Raw genomic sequence first — 10,459 nt, 5'->3', positions numbered from 1 at the left:
GGTTGATTAATTCATGGCTTTTTCTTTATTTTTATAATTTGCACTACAAACTACAACGTATTCGTTATTTTATCATTTGCTTTTCACCATTTCCAATTTCCCTGTTTTCCAGAATCCCGACTGCTTACGGTAACGGTACTCTCACTACTCATTCTCTGTTTCGTTCAGTAACAAATTGTTGCTGTGTATCACGTACGAGTGAATATCCTAATTAATTCGTCGTTTTTTATTACCCGTATTACCTTCATTCATTGGGCTCATAGTCGATCATTACTACCATTTACCGTTAACAATGTCAGGGCCACAAGTGTTTCTTGAATTTCCTAGGGCCTTGACATTTACAACGTTCAAACGAAGGCTTCCGAAAGTCACGAATCCTAGCTGGATTCTTCCTCGGAACGTTTTACGATTTCTGCTTGGAAATTACATTTTTCTTTCGAGCATTCGTGACTTCGTGTCTACCTTCAGGGCGAACGAATCGTTTCGACTTATTCCCTCGTCCGTATTCTTCGTTTCAATGAAGAGAAAAATACGCGTAATGTTGTTGCAGCAGCGACAGGAACGATTTTTTCGCGTCGCCTCGAGCTGGATGGCCGTTGTTTGAGCAAGGGCGCGTTAATATCGAATTTCTGGTTTCTTCGGACATTGTGGGTTTCAGTAAATTGACGAAGTGGTATTTAGGAGAATGTTTGTGGCTTTTAGAGCAAAGAATTGTCCGAAATTGACGCCAGCACGAGGGATTTTACTCATTGAAATGATCAATGGTCAGAGCATATTTTGAGGGAGCAAGTTGCATGTGTATTTGGATGGAATTTGAATAAAAGTACATATAATAAAACGAAGTTTAATAGAAAATATTTAGTTCAATTTATTAAACGGTTAAACAGCTCTTTGGTACAAGGAGAGGATAACTCTGCACCTGTAGAAATTAGCGAGACTACATATACGACAAAAAGGATCTAGAGCAAAGTACTGAAGAAAAGGCTCCAATTGAGATTTCCGCTTAGCAAAAGAAAGCAAGAGACGCTATTAGATTTCTACTTAGGAACATGGAACAAGGAAATCACATTAGGATAAAAAGTTAAAGTGAGTATCTGTTAAATAACTAATGTATAGCAAACTGATATGGAATCATGTAGTTTGCTACATTCACAATGTTCTTCCTAAGGACAGTAAGTGTATTAAAGTGTTGTTAACCAGAGTATTACATTTGCTGTTTTCTTGCATTGAATCAAGATTGAAAATGTTTATGACTATCCAACGGTATAAAGAGACAAGATGGCTAATTAGAATTCTATTTTTGTTATTTGATGTTGATTATCAAGGCATTAGATAAACACGTCCTCGACTGCGTGAATCGTTTAATAAATGAAACAATTATAAATTTAGATTCTTGAGTATTGTAACAATAATGTGTATATGTTATACATTTCCGGAAAGTTTGGGATCGTCGGTTTGTTATGGTACAGTCCAACGTATTTTAAACATATAAACATCTACCTGTAACACTTTGCACCGACAATGTACATGCTAATTCGCCAAGTCTCGATGCCAGCTGTCCGTCGAACTATTCATTTGTTGATGGTAGAACCGTTAATTTGCGACGAGTCGGAATCGTGTGGCTGCCGATTCTCCAACCGCCTCGAACTCGGAAGGGATCGATTATCGCTTCCTGTTCGTGCCACGAAAACCGTCGTCCACCGCTTCTTTACACTTGGACTTCCATTCACGTCCGCCACTATCGACTCTGGAAAACGAAAAAATGAAAAACACTCGTCCACACGTCCAGTACGATGCGATCGTTAGCGATCGACTTTCGCTTTCCAACGTTCAGAACCCGATTGATTCCTCGACCAGACAGCAAAAGGAAGCTTCGGAGCGTGTGTTTCGGGCACGAGGGCAAATTGAAAGCTTGTTTTATAGAAGGCTGCAGTAAGACAGACAGAGGGAGGGGAGGGAGGGAGAAGTGGATGAAAATGAGGGTTCGCGAAATACTGGCTCGATATGAGGGAATATTAAAGCAAATTGTGGCCGAAAGGTTTCGCGGTAGTTTAGCAGCCTACGTGGTAACAAGTATTCGACAACGAATTGAGGGTTGGAACGTACTAACGAGGCTGGAAGATGTTCGTGAGCGCTGCTGCAACGCCGGTGTATAATTTGTCGAGCATTAGAAAATATTAGCAGGGGATATCTCGACTCCATATTCTTATCGATGGAATATTCTTAACGAGGACTTGGCGATTAGCCAGGCACATTGAAAATATAGGCAATACAGCAGAGATTGTTTGAAAAGGGAAATTGGATTGAATTTTTGACCCTTTTAACAAGATCAAGTACTTTTTCGGACTATGGAAAGATAATTGGTTTCCCCTGTTAATTATCAATTATTAATGGGAGAAATGTAAGGAAAAATTATACAATAAGATAAGTGGAGATTCGCAATAAATATACAAAAATTTGTTTAATTATTGTTTAAAATGATGTGCGGATATGCTACCGATACGATACAGCAATCGGCGATCATATTCCATACAGAGCGATTTAGAGGCAATAATTAAATCGTTTAAGACCGATCTTTAAGATTGTCTGGGAAGAGAGACAGAAATGGAGCCTGGATTCATTAAAAGATGTCAATACGAGACTCTACGATTTTCGCAAATGGAATGAGCAGAAATTCTCCTTGCAATAGAGTTCCTCGCTCGTCTCCAACCACAAACTAATTCACACTTACTGTCACAGTCCTCGACAATCCTTACAAACTCTCTCTTCAGATCAGTCCAATTCCGATCTCTCCCTATCCACCAATCAGCCGTCAGAATCAAACCAAATCAAACCAAATCAAACGAAATGAAATCAAATGAAACTAGTGAAACAGAAAAGAAACTCCTATGAGGAACACACAAAAAAAAAAATCAACGGAGCTTGAAAGAATAATTCTCGAAGGGTAACGCGTCCCTGCCAATCGTCGAAACTTCGTGCCAGCTGTTATTCCCAAGAAACTATTAATTTATTCCGCTGCGAGTTCGGCCTAAGTACGGTGTGTAAAACGCGCTTGGAGCTATATAAGCGTTGGCCTGGCCGTTGTAAGCGGCGATCGTCCGACCCGATACACATTGGCCAAGAAGAAGAGAAGAGGCGAGGAGAGAGCTTGGTGTGCAGCCTGGTAAACCGAGAAGGCGCGTTGTGTAGGTTGATTGCAGGGTGCTGCACGGTGTTTGCTTTATAAATCGTGGCCTGGTCCAGCAGAACCGCAGGAGAAAACGGAAGGAACCGGGGAGAACGAGGGGAGAGGAGCGATTGATATCGTTTCTGAAATTGGGTTATGATTTATCGGGATTTCGCCTCTCTACCTGTGCGTTTTGCACGGACCTCGCTACGATTCAATTGCCTTTGTATTCGAATCGCCAAACCAGTCGAGAAAGCATCGAGGGAAGCATGTTGTTACGCGAAAGGGATGGTTTCTGATAACCGAGGACGAAACAAGGACGAAATAAGGAAAGTTTTGATTAACGCGGATTCCGAAGTTTGCTGAATTTTTAAGCATTCTCGAGTTCGTTTATTAAGTTTCTTGTATCTAGTTGACGAAATAATTGAATAAACGAAATGACATAATCGAGGATACAGTGATGGAGGAATTCTTGATTGTTGGGCGTCTTAAGGATGGGAGGATTCGTTTGGTGAATTTTTAAGACGTTGATGAATGGGAAACGAAGGATTAGAGGTTGAAAGGTTGTATCGAGCAAGGCTGGAAGCTTTCTCGGAAGGACTGAGTTAAGGGTGAAATGGTAAAATAATTGCTAATTGTTGTGTGTTTTACGGCAATCTGTTGAATCATAAGATGCCGAATGGGAAGAAGTAAAATTTTGTACGATGTAGAGATGGGAAGATTTTGAAAAGAATCCAGCAAAGTATGTAATAACAGAGAAATTGTTGGTTATAAAGACCGTTAGAAGATTGTCAAATTCTTAAGTTGCCAATAACTGAGAAGAATACCTATATTTTTCCGCAAAGTGTCTAAAATATAGGATTAACTCAATCTTCCTAAATTCTGCACATAACGATCTTCCATCGACAGTCCCTTAGACACAAATTCTCACCACCCTAGTCTCATCTCTCAAGTCTTTTACTCGTCCTGCACCCTTCCTCAGACTTCTGCTGTCATTTCTTGACTAAATTTCGTCGTAAAACGCCAGTCCACGGAAAAACGTCTGACCGGTGCTCTATAAATAAATAAGAGGCAGAAAGATTCTTTTTCTTCGCGAAGCACGTCGACGCACGGTCCAGTTTCCACCCTACGATACTTAGGTAATAACCCGGTAATGACGGGCTCCGTTCGAACTTGCTCGCTTTTTATACGCGTTCGCGTGTAGGGCTGCAGAGCAAACACGCCAGCGTGGAAGATGATGATGATGATGATGATGATGACGATAATGATGATGACGATGATGAGGGTCTTCACGCAATCCGCGAACCCCGGCCTGTTCTATATACACACCACAGCTACGATACGTATTTATACAGATCGCTTGGGAGCCGATGAAAATTCCATCAACGCCGATTATTACCGCCCCTATACGTTGTATACGTGCATAAATATCACGGCCTAGGATATTTGTTTCCTCGCCGGCCATTGGGTTTCATCGAGCAGATATTAATTGAATTAATACCTTTACCCGCGATTTACTCCCCTACCACTCTTTTCCCTCCATTTCTTCTTTCTTTTCGCTTCTTATCGGCAACCGAGCGGGTGATTAATCGATTAATTTCCATCGACTAACGGATACGGGTTCCATCATCGTCTTTTTATTGGTTGCTCGAGGTATTATTTTATGTACTGGGTGTTTCGTAATAGTAGAATGCTCGGGGTTAACACCGGATAGATTAGGCCATTAGTTATTTTCACTTGTTTGGTGAAAATGATTATTTTCGCTACTGTACATAATCGTTTGTAGGTTTTTAAGTCTAAAAGCGGATAAGCATTCTTTTCTAGAGCATTTCGTTCAAGTACAGAAAGTATAGGTATACGCTTAAGTCGAGTAGCAGAAAAAGAAACTTTGATATTTCTGGTAATAGAAAGCGACGATTGGAATATTTCTTGTGCAATAAATATATACTCGAAATGGCGTTGTCTTTCGGTCAACAAGGTTTAAAAATGTCGAGTTTAGGCGCCTTGCGTCAAGCTACCCGCCTTGTATCGTGTTGCATGGTTTCCCTCTAGCGTATAATACAGTGTAGTAAGTAAAATGTTCTTGTAGCACAGACCATTACGTGTCAATAGTCAAGAGAATACAAATGTTCTCGTATCTTTATTACGTAAACTGGTTGTTCCGGACACTTTGTGAGTCAAACGTGAATTGAATTTTGTCGCTTCTATAAACTACAGAGAAATCAATAATTTGTTATCTGGAGAGAGATTAGAAAAGTTGTACTTTTTGCGATAATTTCGCGAAAATGAATTCTTGAATTTTATCGAATCGAACAATTTCTTAGTTGTTTAAAAATTCCTACATCTGTTCGAGTAAATTATATTCATATTTTACGGTCGCTTTTGAAAAACATTCACAGCTGTGCACTATAAAATGGTGAAATACCAATTGCTCGTGTAATATATTTCACAATAATTTGTCTTCTTTCATTCGTGTAACAATATCTTATTTATCCAGAAAACATTTCGTCTGTGTTTTATTAACGAATTATTCCACATTACGCTCGTATCGCTTATAAAATGACTCAATACAGATTGTTCGTATTATAAAGGAAATTACATAAATCATAGTGTGCCCGTACGAGATCTTATCGAGAACCCGTCTCAATAAACATTTTCTTCAAAACCAGCAAATATTCCGTGATTTATGGACGGTTAGTGTGTACATATAACGTGTACGAAGGTTTCGAGTATTTTCTTTTTTCTTCTTTGCTTCATTTTCGTTTTCTTTTTCTTTCCGCTTCTTGTTCGCCTCGGTGCCAGGCAATTTTCGTGGCCGACGGATAAAGAGAGTAAAAGCATGTTGCGCATTCAGGAATTCTCTTCTCCGCTGGTTGATTTCCAGCCGCGTTCGTCGCCGCGTTCGTTCATCTTCGTTTATTGGAGCGAACGTATCATTACGCCGGGCAATTAATGCCCTCGGCTCGAGAGCCCCGGCCATCCTTAATTGCCGGCTAATTACTTTGTAATGCCGATCTATTAATCTCCGTGTAATATCGCCTATCGGATGCGTTTTAGACGGTTTCACCATGGTTTACGCGTGTAATTCTTAACGAGTCGAATTGTTCGTGTTCTGAATCGTCAAGTATGAAGCACGCTAGTTCTAGAAGAAAAGGAATAGAGAGACGAAAAGAAAAAGAATTATATGGCTGTTTTATTCGGGGAATGTTATTGAATATAATATTTCGTTGCTTGGAATCGCTTGTTCTCCACGGTAGATAAAATCTTAATTGAATCTTGGGCAAAGTCGCGCGGGACCAGTTCCCTGACCGTTGCGCTGATAAAAGTGTCTCGTTGAATTGGAAATTGAGATTTTTAAGACAAAACGCAGGAATTTTTGGACAAATTTATTTGACAGTGGCTGACGTGTTTCTGTATTTTGCAATATTTTTGCATTTTTGCATGTGCATTTTCATCCTTTATCTGGCAATTAGTTAACAGATAACGTAATTTAATAGTTTTGTTGAAACACTCCCGGTTGACGCCTAAACTCGTCGACCGAAACGCGTATAAGCAGAAGACTGGTTCGTAGAACGACGAGATTTCGCAGTTTTATTCGCATTTCTTAGGAGGTGATAACGTGATCGTGTACGTACACGCAAAACGTGTCAAATAATTTCATTTACATGTAAAACGCATTAATAATCTCAGCTTCTAAAGATTCTACATAACAACGAGTTATTCATTCCTTTCACTGTTACGGTACATTCAGTATCTCGCTAAAAAATTGCTCCTAAAACTAACGACAGAGACTATCGAGAGTACAATCGAATGGAGGGATACTTATCTAAAAATGATCAAAAGGTCAAGGAAATCCTAAGGAAATGTTACAAACAGATGAGGCAAAATCCTAACACAAAGGCCAGTACTAAATTTCTTGAATTCCAATTTCCTATAAAAAATCCAAGGGGTTTATAGTCTTTGCTCTTACTACCAAGTAGTGATACCGGTTGACTGCCACTGGTCTGCAAGGTACCGCCCCCTTGTTTGAGAAACTAAGAGGACCAGGCATGCCTGCACGGTTTCTCTTCTGTTTCACCCTTTCTCTTTCTTCCACCACCGGAATCCATTCTCTTCCATCTCTTTCTCGCCCTTTTCTTCTTCGTACATCTTCTTGTTCGATTCCCCTCCTGGCTTGTTCGTTTCTCTTCCCACCCTTCCTGTTCGGCCAGCAGGTTCGTTGCGAACGTTCCTCCCTTCTGCATCAGGCGCTTTGCCTCCCCGCTGGCCGGAGGACGAAGAAGAAGAAGAGGAAGAAGAAGAAGAGGAAGAAGAAGAAGGTGTGCTGGTTCGCGAGGTGGCCGGTAGTTAGCACTCCATTACACATGGTTACCTATCATCAGAGCACGCCAGCCACACGATTTGCTCCCCGGGCCCTATGGATATTCATGGACCGTAAGTAACGTCTTTCGCGTACGACGTGGATCCTCCCCAGGACACGGGTACTTGGATGATAATCGATTATAATTACCTTATACGGATCAACCACCTTGCCTTCTTTTCCAACATTTTTGCAAGATTTTTGCGGGATTTTTTGGGGGTGGCAATCGTCTTGCCGCGAACGATAATCTTCCAGGAGAGCTTATGGTATTTTTTCATGGAAAGAACTGCGTACCGGGCGATTGGTATTTTGCCTCTCTTTATGGTATTGGTAGGATAAAATTGATTACTATCGGGGAATTTTTGATACGTGGTATCGTTATCAATAGAAGGGTTTTAAAATTCCAGATTGAATCACAGGGTAGATTTTTCGTATCTTCTTTCTTTCTTCGTTTCGTTAGGGGAGAATGGAAGTGATTATAATTCATTAATTTTTGCAGCGTGGTGTTATGGTTAAACGAGAGATTTTGGTATTAATAGGATAGTGTACGGTCAATCTTTCTTTCTTTGTATTTCTTTGCTTTTTGATGTTGGAAGAACGAAACTGTCCTATTAACATCGTTGGAGGAACAATCAATCCTATTAACTTTGACTCTAACGATCGTAAGAATTTCTGGCTAAAAAACGTTTCAATCAACAGATGCTTGATCATATCAGGTATTTAACTATTTCAAAATCCAATTTTCCATTAAGGATTCTACTAAAATTTTCCTCTTTGCAATTTTATTATCTAAACGTTATCTATCGTCTAAAGAACTGGTCGAAGTTACCAGCACGAAAAAGTATAACAAAAATTGGATCGCTATGAGATGAACATCGACGTCGATCGTGGACATGGACATTAAAGCGACTCGATGGGAGAAGGCCAATCGTAATTGCGCCCTGGCGCGTTTTCGACGAGCGTCAATTTGCCATGATTGGCCATTTTTTAATTGATAAATGTTCAGACGTCGTCAGAACTAACGAGCGACTTTAAATTATAATTAAACAGACGATTATATATAACTCGATCCTGGAAGCGTACAAACCATTAAGGAGGAGGGGTGGAAACAAGGGGAGGATGGTTTTGTCGTTGAAAAGAGGGGCTAATTGTCGCCATAATTAACGCACACCGGTGTGATGTAACGTGTTCCAGCACTTATGGTTATTCATGGCTCGTAAACAACCGACGTCGTTTCTTCGTGCCTCTTGCAACGTCTGGATATCGCGGAGCTAATTGAAATCGAGCCTGTAGATAATTAGCCATGCTTGTTTACTGAGACTTGCCGACGAAGTATTTTATTACTTTTTTATCCTGTACGATTTTCTGGAAAATTTACATTTACATCAAAGCAAACGGTACAGTGGATATCGAATTTCTTTGTTTCATAGTACGAGGAATTTTACCTGGTGCATTGAGTTATTAATTATTACGATATTTATGTTATTATACATCACCATGTATTATTGATAATAATCTATTTTTTTAGATATTACTATATCATATTGTTATTGTAATTTATTATTATTATTTATATTCTTGGATCTTTTTAATTATTCCCTTGAATATTTTCTCCAGAAAATTTATATCGAAATGCAGGAAAAGGTGGATATCGAATTTCTTTGGCCGTTGGTTAGAGGAACATGGGAGATGTGAGGAATTTGTTCTTGCGAATTAAGTTATTTTAATTATGCAGAAGATTAATGATATATTTTAAACATCGAAGGATAAATTTAAATTGGTTTCTTTTATACAGTTATCTACTGATATTCAATATTTAATTGTATAATACAAGAATATTTGTTTCGTACAACGATCCTATATATATAAATCTTCTGACATTCAGAATTTTTACTGAAAATATTGAATTTTTCTTGGCGATATTTTTCAATTTATCAAGTTGCATTTTATTGCACTAAAAGTGGGTATTATTTGATCAGATCTTTGATTACATAATAAATGGTTAAATATCGAGCCGATATCAACGTAATTATTTCCATATAAATAACAGCAGTTTTCCCCTCGCGTAATTTTATCGGATAAATTGCAGCGAGGACTTTTACGCGGCCGGATCTTAAGAGGGTTATGCAAACAGGAAACAGCGATGCATCTAATAAATGCATTGCGTGTATTCTAGCAGATCTTGCGTGTAACAACGGGTTAGCGTATGCATAATGCTGTATTTCTTGTAAGTAAACACTCTGCCTGCTGGAATTACATTTGAAAACGCACACTACACTGCAAATTGGTTACCTTTGAAAAGTGCGTATAGAGATCTGGTTTCTGAATATAGAGATACGTTTTCTCAAACGAAATCGATTCTCTTGAAACGTTTCCCTCTCGAAATTGCACTCTCCTTGACTGTTAATTAAATTTGTGCTTTATAATATGTAGGTACATACGTATTTGGAAAATGAGATAGATCGGTAATAGAAAGAAAATTTCCATTTCTCTTCGTTCGTATTTAATCGAACAAGACAAAAGTATAATTTTGTTGGATATAATTTCAAGGTTGTTGTAGAATCAAATATTATTTGCAACGTGTATTCGAAATGTTTCCAACAAATTTACTCGAAGATCGTTCCTTTCGTTCCATTAATCGAAACGTGTATTCAAATTACTTTTAATAAAAGTTGCTTGAAATAATAGTGTTCGTGCCACAGCCAAAAATATCTTGATATCGTAGAAGTTTCCGTATATATACTATACCATGTCTATGGACAATTCAGTTATGAAACTAACAATAAGGACACACAAATGCGCAACTGTCGATGAAATAAACGAGCGAAATAGAAATTGAGACAAAATTGGAGACGAAACTAAACAGCCTTAGTTGGTAATTTTTAATTTCAAAATCAAAATCTTGGCGACAGAAATCCACGCAGAAACATTCC

This window comes from Bombus pyrosoma, linkage group LG15 (genome assembly GCF_014825855.1).
Source record: "Bombus pyrosoma isolate SC7728 linkage group LG15, ASM1482585v1, whole genome shotgun sequence".
NCBI classification, from domain to species: domain Eukaryota; kingdom Metazoa; phylum Arthropoda; class Insecta; order Hymenoptera; family Apidae; genus Bombus; species Bombus pyrosoma.
Note: the sequence above shows the minus strand (reverse complement) of the source record.